A 17,443-nucleotide genomic window follows, 5' to 3' on the forward strand; every position below is an offset into this window, starting at 1 on the left:
AAAACCCAGCTGGGTTTAAACCTGCGACCTTTTGCATGCGAAACAGTTGCTCTGCAAGCTTTGCTCAAGAAGTCCTTCTCTTCTGGGGGTGGGTATTTGCGGGGTGTCCCCAAAGCTCCTAGAGACGTGCCTCTTTGAGCTCTTCTGCGGCAGATCCCCTTGTTGAGAGCAAGCCAAGGGGGCGGAGCGGACGGGAAGGAGAAGCCTGCGCCCCACCACCTCTGACCCCTCCTTCCCCACCCACCTCCCTCCCCAGCCTCCTCCCCTCTCGGCGCGTCACGGGAGGCGGCGCCCGGGCGCATCAGCTGGCAACGAGCGGCCGCCTCCCCGGCCTGAGCCAACAGAGCCAGGATGGCAACGGTGCCGGCAGCGTCCGGAGCCGGTAAAGGGGAGTCGTCGCCTGCAGGACCCCGAGAGCTGTGCTGAGAAGGTAAGGGGCGCCGGCGCACCACCCGCCTCGTCCGCCTTTCCTCCCGACGGCTCTCCAGCCAGCCGTGCAGCCTCCCCCGGCGTCCCAGGCACAGCCACTCCCGGGCGGCCTGCCTTGTCTCTGCCTTGCTTAGATAACCTTGCCCGGCCTCGATCCCACCTGCTTCTTCCTTTCCTTTGCTTGTGTGTGCGCGCCCCCTCACCGGGTTTTGCAGCTGCTGTGATTTTCCCTTTGTTCTGCTGCTATATGTTTGTGTGTGTGTGGCTTTTGTAATACGCTGGTCCCGAAAGCTCTTGAATTCCCATAAAGAGGAATTCGCCTTTTCACTCTCTCCATCCAGGACTGAGGCTGTGTGCTGTATATCTAAAGGAAAGCCCCCTCCCGGTTCCCCGCACTTCTGCTCCCCCCTACCCGTTCTGAAAACCCACCTTGCGTTGCCAGCATACAAAGGGCTTCCCAAAATGCTCTTCCTCCTTGCCTTCCTCCTTTCCCCTAGGTAATTTGCTTGTTTCCTGCCTGCCCGCCCTCCTACGAGACATCTCAATTTCCGTGGAGCACCGCTTTCCTCCTCTGTGCTTTGTTCGTGTTTCCTCCTGCTGCCCAGAAATCCCACCCCACCCCCGGTGCATTGAGGGGGTGCAAAGGTGGTCGTCGGCGTGCAAGTTCTCCCCTCTCCCCCTCCCCCACGAGCGCCCTCGCTTTCAAAGAGAGGGGGGTGTATGTTCTAAGCAGCGCATGAATCATGCACCCTTCCCTATGACGTCACACCCTCCTCTGCTCGTGAGAACCTCATCCAGGGATGGGGTGTCGACCCAGTTCCTTGCTACCCAGGTAGGACCTTGGGGGAATTGGCTTAGCCTCCCTCTGTCTAGATTCAGGTAGGATGGCGGGGCCTGCTTTGCTCTGACACAAAGGCAGGGGGAAGCCAGAGGGCCTGTCAAGCTGGCTGGAGCTCCTCCTACAGATGAATCTGCTCCGGCTGTTGGGGCTGGGGCTGGCCTGTGCCAGAGGGCTAAAGACTTTGGCTTGGATTGTAAACAAAGCAGTTCCCCGACTTGCAGTGCAGGCTGGTGCATATGGGCAAGTGGGGCAGTGCCCCAGCAGCCTCACTGTGCTCTCAGCCAGCATCTGCCTGTCTGCCTTCGTCCTTACCACAGGGCCAGGGGTAGCACTAGGTGTCAGCTTCCTCTCCTTTTGCCTTTCTTACTCCTTTTTTCTATTTTTTTAAAACCATTTGATAGTTGTTAACAACAATGAACAAAGCTACTCTGGGGTGGGGGTGGTTGCAAGGATCAAACCATAATATCCTGTAAGAAAATATGACTTAATATAAAATTACAACATTTCCTGCCAGAAAATCAAAACCTCCTTGAATTTGCATTCATGGGAATTATTTTATTGACAATATTTGTACAGGGCAACCAGTTTCCCCAGAACTTGCAGTTCTTAGATATGAGGTTACTGTTGCCATTACAGCCAAATCCCAAACTTTCTTTAAAGCTGTTCTTTCCAAGAAGGGAGTAATGCAACTTTCAAGTTTTGAGCCATTAACATCTCTGCAGCTGGTAACAGATAAGATGTGAGTTCCTTAGTTCAGCAATATCAATACTAACTCAAAGGGAATTATTCCTCTTTATTGCACTTTCTCCCTCTCCAGTCCCACCACTTCACCACTGAAAGTAGCTCTGCTGAGGAAGAATATAATATTTTGAATAGAGGTATAATTCCAGTTCTGTGTTTGATATTTGTTTTGGGTGGGAGGAGAATATCACTTCTGTAAGGAAGAAGGATTCTCCGGGAGGTGGAGTAGCTGGACTATGTAAGGTACGTGCTGGAGAAGTTTTATTCAGGACCATAACACTTGTGGAGAAGGACCATCGCTCATCCCTGGCAGCTTCCATTAAAAAAGATGTCACAACAGCAGTTGATGAGAAGGACTCTTCTCTGCCTGGGAGCTGCTAGACAGATTTGACAGTCCTTGGACAAATAGTCGGAGCTGCTATGAAGAGCTTCCTGTGTCCCTAGAGTTCTGCCTGGACCTTGGCATCTGCTCTTAAGGTCAGGTGGTTGGCCACAGTGGCTGCTTCAGATGGGAGTGGTTGGGTGTCGTAATGGCAACAGAGTGAGGGGAATAGACTGGGTCACAGTGTCCATCTAGCTCACTATCCTCCCTGGCATCAGTTCTCCATCTCTGGCAGAGGTTTTCCACAACTTGACTGCAGGCTAGGTGCAGCCCTATTGGCCTCTCTGTCTAGTTCACTGGCCTTTTTAAACTTAAGTAACTTCCAGGATTTGAACCTGGGACTTCCTGCATGCAACATAAGTTCTCTACCACTGAGCTATGGTCTTTGGGGGTGGGGTGGCAAGGTTCAGTGGTAGAGCATTTGCTTTGCATGCAGATGGTCCCAGGTTCAATCCCTGGCATCTCCAAATAGGGCAGGGAATGTTCCCTGCCTGAAACCCTGGAGAGTTGCTGCCAGTCAGTGCAGACAGTACTAAGCTAGATGGACCAATGGTCTGACTCTGTATACAGCTTTCTACCTTCCTTTCTCCAGGTCTTTTTGTTCAGATCTTTCAGCAGGAGCATAACTATTCTTTATTCCAACTAGACTTGTGTAGGAGAAGTTTCTTGGGGAAATGGGCTCTATGTTTCCTGACCATATTCTTGTGCAACTTCCACTCATTTCAGTGGGGATATGCAAAGCAGAACTTCCAAGTGGACCAGCTCCTGTGGTAGCAGGAAATGTAGTCTTTTTCTTCTTCTTTTTGCACTTTGGGCCCTGGAATGTTTTGTGCTGGTTGCCTCAATATCTATAATGCTAGGGACTCGGTTCACATCAGTGAATGACTCTGAAGAGCCTGTGAAAAGCTCTTTTCTCACTGCTGAGTAACCAAAGCCTGCCCCCATTCATTGGAGATAATAGGCAGGGAATCTGAGGGTGAAATTTCTAGACAGTTTTGAATTTCCATCGGTTTCCCTGTTTGGAAACCAACCATGATTCTTACCTGGTTGTAGGTTTGGTGACAATGGTGTTTTTGGTCCCCACCAGCATTTATTAGCTTCAAAGGAAACACACATGTATCAGGAATAGGGAATTGGTGGCCTTCCAGATGTTGTTTCTGCAACTCCCTTCATCTCAGGCCAGGACAGCCAATGACCCTGTTTATATGTGTATATGTCTGTCTGTCTGTCTATCTACCCATATGAACTTTGCTCCAGTCTGGTAATATTAGTTTGCACTTTGTCTCTCTTTATTTGAGTTTAAAATTCTAGACTGGAATAGCAGAGGTTATTGCAGAAAGCCCACCCCCACCCCGCCCAGAGATCGGCTTATCTACCTTGTTTGTCTCCTGATGCAAACAGAGAAAAGCTCTCTGTTTACAAAATAGTTCCAAGCCCTTGAGAGTCTGAAAACAAGGAGGGCATCAAAAGTAATTGTGTTGTTGTTTTTTTAAAAAAAATAATTCCTCTTTTTTGAATTTCAGGTGATATAGTTTCCATTCTCCCAGATTCATATAGAGATTTTGATTTCTGCCTGTCTCTGTGGACTTTTGCAATAGAGCAGATCCATACCATACATTTAATGCACATAGGCTTCCCCAACGAATCCTGGGGACTTTAGTTTCACCCTCACAGAGCTACAGTCTCCAGCAGCCCTAACAAACTACAATTCCCAGAATTCTTTGGGGGAAGAACATGTGCTCTAAATGCATGGTGTATCCTCTGCTCCTAGTTTGTAGTGTAGATTGATTTGGATGTATGTGAGGGGGTTGTGCTTGATGGATTGTAGCCCTACTGAGCTCTATGGATCCAGGCTCCAGGTCAGACGCCACTGTGAGCTTAGCAAATGGGGTCGGTTGGAGAATGGATTGGCACACCCTGAAGGCTTCAGGTTGAGGAGACCCATCCCCAGAGAGCCAACACTCTGTCGCTGGGTTCAGTGGCTTGCACAACTGAATAAACACTCTGGGAAATGTGAAGAGGGCGTTGATGAAAGGATCAATATTTTAACAGCTAGAAAATTGGGCTCTTAAGAGGGAACAAGTCCCTTGGGAATAAAAGAGAGCTTTTGTCAGGAGAGGAAGGTGGAACGTGGTGCTTAACTAAAGGTAACGTTGGGCCTCCTCCTTGTGGGATTCATTAGGATGCAATAGGTCTCTGAATGAGGTCACTGTCTCTCACACACAATGCGCTCTGAAATGTCAAGTGTCTTATGCCATCTGCACTCTTCCAGGCTCTTCCACACAGCCTTGGTTTCATAATTTCCAATAAAACCCATCTCAAATGTGCCGCCTGGTCTGGAGCCGTGGTTTGCATTGGTGCTTATCATCACCACCATCTCCTCCTCCTCCTTTGGCACAATTTCCCTTTTGCCTTTTTACTGCAGGTTACTCCAGGGCGAGTTATCTTGATACTGCAGTGCACAGTGGTTGGGGGGGGGGGGAGGAAATGTAGATTTCTGCAGTTTTACTTTGGAGTTCCGTCTGCTGCAAAAGCTCTTTCCTTGCGAGCAAGCTAGGCATGCAAAAGTGCAGGGAATAGAAGACTTCAAAGCCACTAGAATTCAAAGCATCCCAGGGAGACCACAGAGAATTTTCCAGGTTGGTACTACAAATTGAAATAATAGGTCAGGAAATACTCATTTTGTAAAGAAGCTGTGCAAGGCAGTTAACCGGGTTTTTTTAAATATATAAAAAAGCAAAATAAATCAGTTCCAACAACACTATAAAACAATTTCCAGAGAAGTAGCCATGCCAGTATGTGTAGCAAAAGCAACTAAAGAGTCTTGTGATGCTTTATTAACAAATTCATTATGGCGTTAGTGAAGGGTCATTAACCTTTTTGGGCATGTTTGCAAACTGGAGAAGCTGTTGTGAGCACATTCCCACCAGGGAATGCCTCTCTGGGTACATGTGTGCTTTCAGGCACAACACTGGCAACCCCTGGCATAAGCATTCATGAACTCAAGTCTAGCTCAGGTGCTTCTCTACCATGCATTTAATGCAGAATTGCCCTGCTTTGTCCACTCGTGTCCTAACTTCCCAGTGGTTCTTCCAACTTTTCTTAGACTGCAGAAAGTCAACCCCCCACCTCACCCCCATGCTGAAGAATTGAAGGGTAATTCAATCTCCACAGATGTGGATGCCTTCAGCTCTATTTTTCTGTTGTTTTGTTTTAAGGGTGGGGTTTTGGTATGGGCAGGGACATATTGGGAAAGGGAAACTTGATATGGGCAGAGACATACTGGAAAAGTTAATCTATCACCACACAGCCCACATTCCTTGTAACACTTCCGGTGGGTAACATGTTACGACATTTAAACCATCATTTAATTTAATAGTTGGTAATTGATCTTATCATTATAATTATCACTAAAACAGTTTTCCACTTTGGGTGTATGTATGTATATATATATTGATGTCATGGGACCTTGTGGTGAAGGACAAGTAAGAAATTGAATAAATTCTTTGTCCAGGCCACTTCTGGATACAGGGGCCACAACATGAGAGGCATTTCAGCAGAGACTGGTCAGCCATTTCCCAGGGGTAGTGCAGTTGTACCATACCCTCCATTAAGATTGTGTGCAGGTAGCTTTCGGCTAGATGACCCCCAGAATCACTTCCAACTCAAATGCGATCATCAGCACTCTGAATTCCACCTGGGAGCACATGGTAAATCTCTTAATGCTGATAAAACAAGCTTCTTCTTTTTTTTTAATATAATGGGTCCCTGTCAGTAATCTGACTGCCATATTCTGAACCAGCTGACGTCTCCAGATGCTGTTTGGGCATTTGCTGAAAGCATCATTCTGATATTCTGAAAAAGAAATGAGCCAGTGATGATAGAGCAGCGAACTGAATGTAAGGTCAAACCTGATTGCTGGGTTGTCTGCCCTCTGCCCCCCAGCTGTCTAGACCTGAGTTACATCCTTTAAAAATGCAGCGGTTGTGCTTGATGTCTTGTTTTGGAAATTATAGTATGGAGAGTGATAGATACAATTTTCCCTTACATACTACTAGTGGAAAGCACCTGGTGTGGCTCAGAAAGTGTCATTTGCTAGTTTCTAGGGCTGTGCACACCTGACTTAGGGTCCCGATCTGGAGCCATGGACTGGCCCAATCTGCATCTGGGTCAAATAATTATTGGGGGAGGCATGTTGTTCAATTAGGGTTTTTAAAAAACCCCATATGGAGGGTTTCCAAACAAAGACAGAAACCAGTTTCTCCACTGGGGAACCTCATTGCCAAACGGGGCAACAATATCTAAATGCATAGAGAATGGATGGACAGAGAGACAGGCAGGCAAACCACTTTCCAAAATACGTAATACTTACGACCAATGGATGTGGAATATTCTTTCAGGGTATGTTCACAGCAGAGAGAGACTCTTATATGCACAGAGATGGGATGGAGCATACCTATGGGTGAGCACATGATCACGAGTGATGCAAGTCTGGAAACAGAATGATCTGCTCCTCCCTAGCAATAACATATTTAATACACCATGCCATTTGGTCCTGAGCGGCAAGCTCTTCGGTGTGAATTCCTGACCAGCCCATTTGATTCTGCAAGAGTTGTGACATTGATTCCAGCCACGTGGATGGGTCCTTTGAACACGTAGGAAGCTGTCTTATACTGAGGTAGACTATTGGTCCATCTAGCTCAGTATTGTCTACACTGACTGGCAGTGGCTCTCCAGGGGTTCAGGCATGGGATGGGACATTCTTCCAGCCCTACCTAGAGATGCCAGGAATTGAGCCTGAGACCTTCTGCATGTGAAGCAGCTGTTCTGCCCCTGAACTGTGGGCCTTCCCTACTGTGACATCAGTGATAGGTGATCTTGCCAGTAATAGGCAGGCTGAGGATATTCTTTTAAAAAGATCCTGGAAAACACCAGCAAATATGTCTGGGATATTTCAGCAAGTTGTTACAGGTTTCCCTTAAGATCTCCTTCGCATTGGCCTTAGAACACCTCACCTACTTCTCTGCGCGACTGACAGTTTTAATCTCTTCCTCCTGCTGTCAGGAGATTTCCAGGTACTACTTTTGGAGTGGCAATTATTCATTTGCTGTCCCTTTTAAACCACAGCTTGTGTGCGTGTGTTTGAGAGAGAGAGTGTGTTTGAGAGGTATGTCATTGGATAATAAGAGTGTTCAGGAGAACATTTTATTTCTTCCTGCATTTGTTCCCAATTTTATTCATAATGCAAGAGCGTAAGTTATACCAGACCTAGTGAATGCCTTCAGCGAATGGAGGAAGATGTACAACTTATTTGTTGATAAACCCCTGAGATAAACCCCTATTCACAATCAAGCAGGACGTAAATCTTATTAATTGAATAAATCATTTTGATTTCCTTTTCTTTAGCCTGCCTGCCAGTCCCTGTGTACAAGCAGTTATCACTCTTACTTTTCCGAGTTGCTGCACCAATGTCAAAATCTGGCTCAGAACCCATCTGCACCTACAGATTCATAACATACTGCTTTAAACAGTCATGGCTTCCCCCAAAGAATCCTGGGAGCTCTGATTTGTTTTAAGGGTTCTGAGAGTTGTTGAGAGAAACATACACACCCCTTATTTCCCTCAAAAGAGCTATAGTCTGCAGGGTTCCCTAGAAAGAGGGTCTGGTTGTTAAACCCCCTCTGGGAATTGTAGCTCTGGGAGGGAAATAGAGGTCTCCTAGCAACTCTCAGCACCTTTAATATTTTGGAAACCCCTGTACAGTGGTACCTCAGGTTACATACGCTTCAGGTTACATACGCTTCAGGTTACAGACTCCGCTAACCCAGAAATATTGCTTCGGGTTAAGAACTTTACTTCAGGATGAGAACAGAAATTGCGGGGGGGGGGGGCGGGGTTTGGCGCAACAGCAGCAGGAGGCCCCATTAGATAAAGTGGTGCTTCAGGTTAAGAACAGTTTCAGGTTAAGTATGAACCTCCGGGACGAATTAAGTACTTAACCCGAGGTACCACTGTATTGCCGAGCGTCTCCAACAGTAACCACACTGTGCCACTTTCTATTTAGCTACATCATCTTCCTCTTTTCTCACGTGGGCACTGGGAGTGCTTTCATTGCTTCTCACTCTGCTGGATCAGGCCAAAGGTCCTGTCTAGCCACAGCATCCTGTTTTCACAGTGGACCATCAGCTGCGCCAATGGAGAGCCTGCAAACAAGACAGCAGAGCTCTCTCACTTGTGACTATCCTCGTGTTTCCTCTCAGGAGCGCAAAGTAGTACATGTGGTTCCAGGCCTGTGCAGAGAAGGCAGGGGCAGCTGGGTACACTTGTCCCGGACATCAAAGGGGGAAAGCTAGCTGGGTGCCCCCGCCAGCGGCCTGCTGGACTTACGATGTCAGGCCAAGCATTAGATTCCCTCCTGGGGCCTCAAACAAGCTCTGCACAGGCCTGCATGGTTTTCCCATTTAATCATTACAACAGCCCTGTGAGGTAGGCTAGGCTGAGAGGCAGTGACTGGTCCAGGGTTCATGGCTGAGTGGGAATTGATTCTGGATCAGTTTGCAGTTCTTGCTGAACACATTCCTTGGAGCCACATTGTTTGAAAAGCCTATTCCCTTTACAGTTTTGTGAGTACAATGGTACCTCGGGTTACAGACGCTTCAGGTTACAGACTCTGCTAACCCGGAAGTAGTACCTTGGGTTAAGAACTTTGCTTCAGGATGAGAACAGAAATCATGCAGTGGCGGCATGGCAGCTGTGGGAGGCCCCATTAGCTAAAGTGGTACCTCAGGTTAAGAACAGTTTCAAGTTAAGAATGGACCTCCGGAATGAATTAAGTTCTTAACCAGAGGTACTACTGTAATTATGTAGTGTGCTGTGTGACTCTAAGTGAAATTTAGACAGCAGTAAAGATGGAAACTGATTTTATTTTCCCCTGAGAGGGAGGGATTGATCTCATCTTATCTTTGTTGACAGGTTATATGCAGGTTTCTGTCATGCTCCAGAAACCTACAAAACCTGTTTGACCAGCAGGACAGAAAGAAATTGTGTCCTTAGTGGAAAATTCTGTCTGTCCATCTGTTCATTGCTGTTTCTTATCTCTAGTGTAATGGATCTTGATGATGGAGTGTTATGCTAGCAAAACCAACTCTGCTGGGGAGAGTTCACACAAAACTGGCTAAAGAGCTATCTCTGAACCAAAAGTCCTCCTGTTGCTTTTTATTCATGCCACATACCAAAGCATGCAAGCTAAGCCTGGGATGGAGAGAACCTGTGGCTCTCCATATATTTTTGGGAACTGCAACTCCTATCAGCTGTGACCTGTGCCCACATTGTCTGGGGCTGATGGGAGTTGGAGTCAAACAAAATCTAGAGCACCACAGGTTGCCCATCCTTGATCTAGAGCTTTGGTCTCTGTAAACAAATGGATGTAAAAAGATTCCAGATCTTAAGTCTCTCTCTTTGGCAGATGTTGTGACTGTTCATCTTTGCTTACATCTGGGGCGTTAACAGTCTCTGTCTCTGTCCCACATATTGTAATCATATAACCAATTGATCACTGTGGTCTGCAGACAAGGGCAGATGCCATCTTGGCAGATGCCATCTTATCAGGACGTCTGCTCCACACAATATAGCAGGAATTGGACCATTAATGTTGCGGTACCTGCCCTTGGAAAATTAGAGGCATGGAATTTTTCAGCAAATACTGAAGGCATTCAACAAGCCTTTTAAGTTGAGATCTTTCCAAGACTGTCTATATATTGGAATTGTTTTAAAGTCTATCTCCTGCTGTTTGCTGCCTGGGGCTCCTTTTGGGAGGAAGGGCCGGATATAAATTTAATACAGAAATAAATGATTTGGTGATAAGGGACAAACTGCCCCTGTTTTTAACCATATTATTCTTAAGAGAGCCGGATGAGAGAGCTGGAGAGGGTGAAGGAGCCTGTACCTTTCCTAAGAACTTGGCTCTTTAGGCAGAAGGGGAAGTGTGTCACTACAGGGTCTGTTGCCGAAGACCAGAGAGGAAGTCTCTAGCAAAACCAGGGGAAATTGACTCTCTGCCTCTTATGTGGTAACCGCATGGCTCTTGACTCTCCCAAGCAGATGTGTTCTTAAAAGCAGAACAAAGAATCCCTGTTTTCCTTCTGTTCCAGAGATCTTGAGTACAATGTGTACTAACTTGTTGAAATTCCCCAGACATAAGTGATGTCCCTCCCATCATATTTGCTGGAGTTTTTCAAGGGTCCCCCTGTAAAAGAATGTTTCTACCTCTTCAGCCTGCTTGCTGGTGGTGGTGGTGGCAAGCTTATCTTACGCTGGTGTCCCAATGCAGAAGGCCCAAAGCTCTGAGTAAGAGACCTGCTTTGAGGGTTCTTCAGCAATCGAGTGGTGTATAAATTCTATTAAATGAATGAATGCAGAAAGTCCTGGCTTCAATCCCTGGCATCTCCAAGGAAGAGAAAGAAACCCAGAAGGGCTGCTGCCAGTCAGTGTGGATGGTACTAAGCCATATGAGCCCAATGGTCTAGACTCATTGTAAGGGCAGCTTTCTATGCTTGCACTGACCTCTCTTATCTGTGCCACATTAAATGCTCTATCTGTACCCTGTTAAATGCTCAAGGCCCGTGGGACCAAAAGGGGGAGGGAGCAAAATAACCCACGGTACACAAGTGTTGCTAAATGACTCCATTATTTTCTCCTTGATGGCTCTTGTGAGAGGCTATCTGGCCTCAGGGTTGCCTTTGCCTTCCCAACCCCTAAAACTTGACAGGAAGTGGTCCTGATGCTGCTAAAACAGGCAGAGATGAGGTTCCCATGATGCAAGGCTGTCTGGTGTAACCGTTCAGGTCAGAATCCCAGCTTCTCCAGACCTTACGGCTGCATCAAAGTGAGCTGAAACGCTGCCTTTTTTGCAGCCCCAGTTCCTATGGAAACGGTGCATCAGAAGAGCGAAGAACGTGGCGAGGGCTTTAAAGGAACCTCTTGTCTCTCCACAAGCTGCTTTTGAACTTGCTTGCCCTCCTTGCAATGCGATAGCTTGGCAGCAGAGCTCATCTGTAGCCAGCCATGTGGCTGGGAACTCATATTTTGTGTTTTAATGTATTTTTTATTGATTTTCAAGATAAGACTACAGATATGAAGAAGAAAAGGCATATAACCAAACGTTGGTGTAGCTGAGGATCTAATGCATTATTATTATATATAATAAATGTTCTCTCTCTTTTAAAAAGCTATTGTTTTGACTCAGCTGCGCAGGTAACAGAGAGGAAGTGGGACAGTCATCAAAAGTCTGTAGGCATAATCTATCATGTTCACACAGACTTGGCTATTTCTGGCTAAGAGATGTACATATTTTGATCCATGGTAGATTGAATGAAGTCCTTGCAGCTTTGCTTTACCCTGTTTCAGTCTGAATGCTATCTTTTCCAAGATTGCTATATAGATCAAATGCTGTGTAGAGAAATGGTCTAATTCCTTTCAGGGAAGACATCTTTTGTGATTTATTTCTAGCGCAGAATAATACAGTGCTGTATGTCCTTATGGCAGCCTTTGGATTTCTAGCTATTGCATCAGTGTGTTACTGATGCTGAGAGAAAGCAGAGCTTACACATAATGTGGAGAGGCAAAGGTAAGCCCAGAGGATGGCTATGAAGGGCTAAGGAGAGGTGAACTATTCAACATGCACAGTGCACATGTGTCTCATTCCTAGTGATGCTGTCAGGTCAGGACTTTGTGTCCTAATCCACAGGGGTTCCCACCACTGTAGTTAAAGGGAGGCCAAGCAAAGGGAGGCCAGTCATTCCCAAGAGGCAAGACAAGGCAAGATCAGCACCTTGGAGAGGGATCATGGTATGGGTTTCAGGACCACAGCCGGTGAGTCTGCAGTTGAGACATAAAGTGGATGTTGTCTCAGCAATGCCCTGTAATAACTGGCAGATCTTTATCACATGATTAGGTATTCAGTTGCTAGAAGCCCCAGCTTACCTCATGAATACTGAATACCGGTACTTGGTCAGTTAAAGGGGCAGTACTTTTCCCTACAACTGCTGGATCAGTAATGAGAATCTAGTGGCAGAGGGGTCTCATTGGGGAAGAAGATAAGGGCTTCAGGATCCCCCACAAAGGATAGACCAGGGAGTGCGCATCCATCTCCTCTTTAGGGCTGACAGAAATGGAAGACTTTGCCCATGAGAATTCCTGGTCAGGCGGCTATGGAACTCTGCAACAGAAGGTCAAGTTTCATTCAGCATAATGAGCCCCCCAAATGTGAAATTGTACACATTACTTAAAAACATAACTATGTTTGGCAAGTAAGCTGTATATAAATCAATAAATAACAATACCATCTAAAGAAGTAGGGAGTCTAAAATTACCTAGCTGCAGCACTGCTCTTTTCTCTAGCCTGATCTGTCCCCACTGTCCCAGCTGGTGGGTCCATAACTCAGTAGTTGCCCAGGTTTTGACACATGGCATTTTTGGTTATAGCAAGTGTGGGGAATCTCAAGCCCAGGTCCCAAATGCAGCCCTCCAAATTTCAACCCTCTGGACCCTCACAGCCTCCACTCCTCACCAGTCCTTCTTTGAGCCTTTTGACTGGCTGGAGTGCATTTCTGAATTGCAATAATGCCTCTTCCTTGTTTGGATAGAGATTGGAGAAGTTTGTGTCTGTGTATGGCTGTGTAGAAACCTCTGACTACATGCAGAGATGCATTACATACCCACAACAGCAGCACCTGAGCATGACTGCTTTTATTCTAAAAGGCAAGTTTCTAGTCCTCAGTCCTGCAAAGGTTAGCTTGATGAAGATACCTGCATGGGTGGTTCTCGTTAAAATCTTAGGTGAGCTGCACAGGAAAGGATTCTAGCTATTAATACTAAGGGTTTTACATATCTCTTAACCTCTCCTTGTTACTAGCAGAACAGATTATTTATGCAGAATAAATTTATGCATGTTTATGTGCATAATGAATCAAGGTAACGGAACTCAGGGCATAATCGAGGTTGCTTTCTTATGCATGTCTTTTGAGCCTCAGGGCTTAGTAGATGCGATGTTAATTGTGTGAATTCCATTAATGTGCAGAGGTTATGGCGGGTGGGAGGAGTAGAATCGGAACCATGGAGGAGGGAGAATCTATTCCTTCCACCCTGTGCCATAGTCCTGGTAAAAATGGCATCCCTCTTTGCATTGAGAGGAAGCCTCCATTGTGGAAATCTTGCTTATTTGACTCCTGTTGTCCCCAGGGGTGGAGCTGTTCTTGTGATTCTACAAGCCGGGTGCTGCCACAGAAAAGGCTCATTTGTGCATGGATAGCTGCTCTTTCTGCTTTTGCTTCTTTGCCATGGGAATCTCTTCATAGATCAAATCAATTCAGGCTGCAAAGACCTGCAAAGTGTTGCCTTTTGAAGTGGGTGGATTTGTCCATTTCAGTTTCTCATTTTTCCCAATCTTAAGTAGAGTTTTCTACATTTCCACATTGGTTTGCAGTATAAAATAAAGTCCTTATGAAATTTCACCAGCATTATAGTATTAATTTATACACACACAGACACGTGTTTTTTTTTTGCAAACCAGTTTTTCCTACTGTAATGCTTTTTAGTATGTCACTTTCACAGATATATGCATTTTTATGCACTCTTTACCCCCATTCTGTGCATATTTGTACACTCTACTTAGCTGGAGAACTGCATTATAAAATTCAGGTAAGTGCAAATTTCAAAGAATGTCTGTGTTTCAGCTAGTGTGTTATTTCAGGAAGTGAAAATTAAATACGTTCACCTTTAAGTGCAAACCATTAAATTTCTTTTCCCCCTCCTAATCATGTCTAAAACAGGGGATGGGATGCATTTTTGTGCATTCTGCTTTCAGCATTTGGATAAATGTGAATTTTAAAGGATGGCTGTGTTTCAGTTCGTGTTTTGTTTCAGCAAATCTGGATTCAGTAGGTTTGCCTTTAAATGTAAACTGAATCAAATTCCTCCTTCATCCCTTGTTGCCTCTGTAGCATCCTTGTCTCGGGAAAGATCAGAGATGGTGCTTTGTTAGCCTTTCATTGATTTGTCTGGTTTCCTTCGATGCCATAAGCGTGGGCCTCTGGTGGTTTGAGGCTTAAAGTGAGATTATGGTGGTTTTGTCTCTGGAAGCCCATCTCTTTGATGAGGGCATTTTTGGTTTTCAGACAAGGAAAAGGTAACATTAAGGCCTCTTGTCGGTTCATGGGTACCCGCTTAAATCAATAAGAGGAAAGCTGTCCTTTGTGTTGTGAAAGGAGGATAGCAGAATTGTCTGATGTTAGGGGGGGCCTGGGCAAGCTGCTATTCCTTTATTTCCCTTTAAATTGACAACTTCTCTTCCTGCAACAAAGATGAGGCTATTTTGGTTTTGGGAAACAGGTAGAGAGGGGAAAATGCATGAGCGAGATAAAGGAGCTCTCTCACTCACTTTTTACAGCACCATTCCATTTCTTATGAGAACTCCAGAAATAGCTGTGCTGAGATCTAGAATACGGGTGGGGGGTTTCAGCCCCAAGGCCAAATGCAGCCCTCCAATCCTTTTTATCTGGTCCTTGGGAATCTCCTGAGGCCACACCTCCTCCCTAGCCACTCCCCTTTGTCCCAGGCCATACCTATCCCAAGTCCTGTTTTGCCCTCCTTGTGTGTTCTTGCCTGGCTGGATTGCGTCCTTGCACTCTGATCATGCCTCTTGCCTCCCTGGTTAGAGGACAGAAAGAGATGTGTGTAGGAACTAGCCTGCTGTACAGAGGCAGTATTTGTTGCTCTGCCTATGTTTGCCTCTGGCCCCACCCACCACTGCCACGTAGCCCCTGGGTTGCCCAAAAGGGGATGTAGTCCTCAGGGTGATCAAAATTCCCCATCCCTGATCTGTAATGTTGGACTTAGTGCCGGTCTACTTGTTTAGAGAAATTGCATGGTATGGAAGTGAGAGCTGGACCATAAAGAAGGCTGATCGCCAAAGAATTGATGCTTTTGAATTATGGTGCTGGAGGAGACTCTTGAGAGTCCCATGGACTGCAAGAAGATCAAACCTATCCATTCTGAAGGAAATCAGTCCTGAGTGCTCACTGGAAGGACAGATTGAAGCTGAGTCTCCAATATTTTGGCCACCTCATGAGAAGAGAAGACGCCCTGGAAAAGACCCTGATGTTGGGAAAGATGGAGGGCACAAGAAGAAGGGGACGACAGAGGACGAGATGGTTGGACAGTGTTCTCGAAGATGCAAACATGAGTCTGACCAAACTGCGGGAGGCAGTGGAAGACAGGAGTGCCTGGAGTGCTCTGGTCCATGGGGTCATGAAGAGTCGGACACGACTAAACAGCTAAACTACAACAACAACAACAAAGTCCTCCCAAGACCAGACCATTTCAGATGGTTGGGGGTGCATGCTTTACTACTTTCCTGTAACCATGTTTTTAAAAAGAAAGAAAATAAATCCTTCTTGAATGCTGAAAACAAAAGGCCAGGGGCTGGATCTTCTGTCCTGGGGATTTCCCCCCAAAAGGTAAAAACAGTCCCAGGGCAAGGGGAAGTCAGAATGGGACTGTAACATTTGGGGAAAGGCTGGTTTGACTTTTCCCCCTTTCCACCTTGATGCTGCTTATTTGCTCCACAAGGGGGGGGGATCCTGTTTACTATAGGGGTAGCGTTTGGCTCAGAAGGTGCTGTTGGTGAATTTCTGCATTTGGCGTTCCTTCAGGGTTCCACTTTATCCCTAAATCAGTGCCTGGAAGTGGCTATGGGCTGGGTAAGGGCCAATAAATTGAACAGAGGAACAAGACAGAGCAACTGTTATTTAGCCCTGCCCCATAAACCCTTCAGAAGTTCAACCTTAAAAACTCTGGTGAATTTGCGAGGGATGTTGTCACTCAGCAGCATGGCTCAAAGTGAGATGATAGTGAAGCCAAATTAAATTATGTCTGCCTGAAAAGAAGTGGGCTGATATCCTCATCCCACCTCAATCATGAAAATTAACCACTGGATCGACTTCAAAATGGCCGCCCCTTGAACTCTCCCGACATATCAGCCAAATCTGCATCAGAACGTGCTTTAAGGCAGGCCTCACATCCCTCCCTGGCCTTGAGATCTTGAGCATCATCTTCATGGTATTCCCTTCTTAGAAAATAGTTTCTATTTATTGCTCTTTTAGTTTTTCTATCCCTTTGTGTTGGTGAAAAAATAATGTGGGCAAGGTGAAGCTTGCTTCTGGCACACCTCAGGGGACTGTATCAGTTTCCGACTGGTTAATGACCTGCAAACCCAGCAAAGTCCTTAGGATTTATAACCCCTTAAGTACTTGTTACGCAAGAGCCTTAGAATTATATTCTGGGAAAATAAACACTGTACTCAACCCACAGTATGCTGAAACATAACAGCTGCAAAATAGAAAAATTATTTACCCCAAATGTCTTTAGGAAGATTATGGAAGTCATTGTGATTTATAGTGAGGGACCAAAGCACTTGACTTTCATAGGCCATAAAATAGCTATACTGGGATCAGGAAAGGCTCTGGTATTAAAAATGTGAAACAATCAAAATTAAAAACTTTGCAACCTGTCAGTGCTGGCAAATGTAGTGCATGGGTGCTAAACATTACCTGCTTCATTTATCCCAGTCTCCTGCTCCACCGCATAGTCATTTTGAAAGTATAGTCAAACTTCAAAATAAGAGATAAAATACTGCTGAGCAGATGCAAAGTTTTAAAGGCTGCTGTTACCACAGAGCTTTTCCCATTGGTGTTACTTCAACCAGGTTTTCATCCCTCAGTGGCTCTTCCCTTAAACTTTTGTAATATTGCTCTTATTGGCAATATGTGTCACCTGAGCGGGTGTTACATCCATGCTGTGGATTTGCAGTATGGTAAGAGAAAATTGCATTGCATGATTACAGTACATTATTTAGCCTTGCTTCATTGCAACACAATGTCACAGGCTTCTGGGCTAGGGTTCAAAGTACTCTGCTTTGTAGACATCTGGTCCAATTTAGACCAGTTAGTTGCACAGATATTGCCAGTGCACATGGCTTTGCTTGAGCCCTTGCC

The 17,443-nt window shown here is 45.7% G+C and overlaps 1 protein-coding gene across 3 annotated transcripts in view; it reads left to right on the forward strand.

Moving 5' to 3' along the window:
• The first annotated feature begins 295 nt into the window (after window positions 1-295).
• ABCA3 (ATP binding cassette subfamily A member 3) overlaps window positions 296-17,443 on the forward strand; it is a 73,066-nt gene continuing 55,918 nt past the window's right edge. For 2 of the 3 annotated variants that reach the window (XM_081887906.1, XM_081887908.1), the window contains exon 1: window positions 296-430. The gene's annotated coding sequence lies outside the window, so the exon portion shown is untranslated. Of the gene's footprint in view, window positions 431-4,920; window positions 5,033-17,443 lie in introns of those variants that run through there. The other variant, XM_081887907.1, reaches the window with a different exon arrangement.

The sequence above is a fragment of the Podarcis melisellensis genome, assembly GCF_964234715.1.
Source record: "Podarcis melisellensis genome assembly, chromosome: 14".
In the NCBI taxonomy this organism is placed as follows: domain Eukaryota; kingdom Metazoa; phylum Chordata; class Lepidosauria; order Squamata; family Lacertidae; genus Podarcis; species Podarcis melisellensis.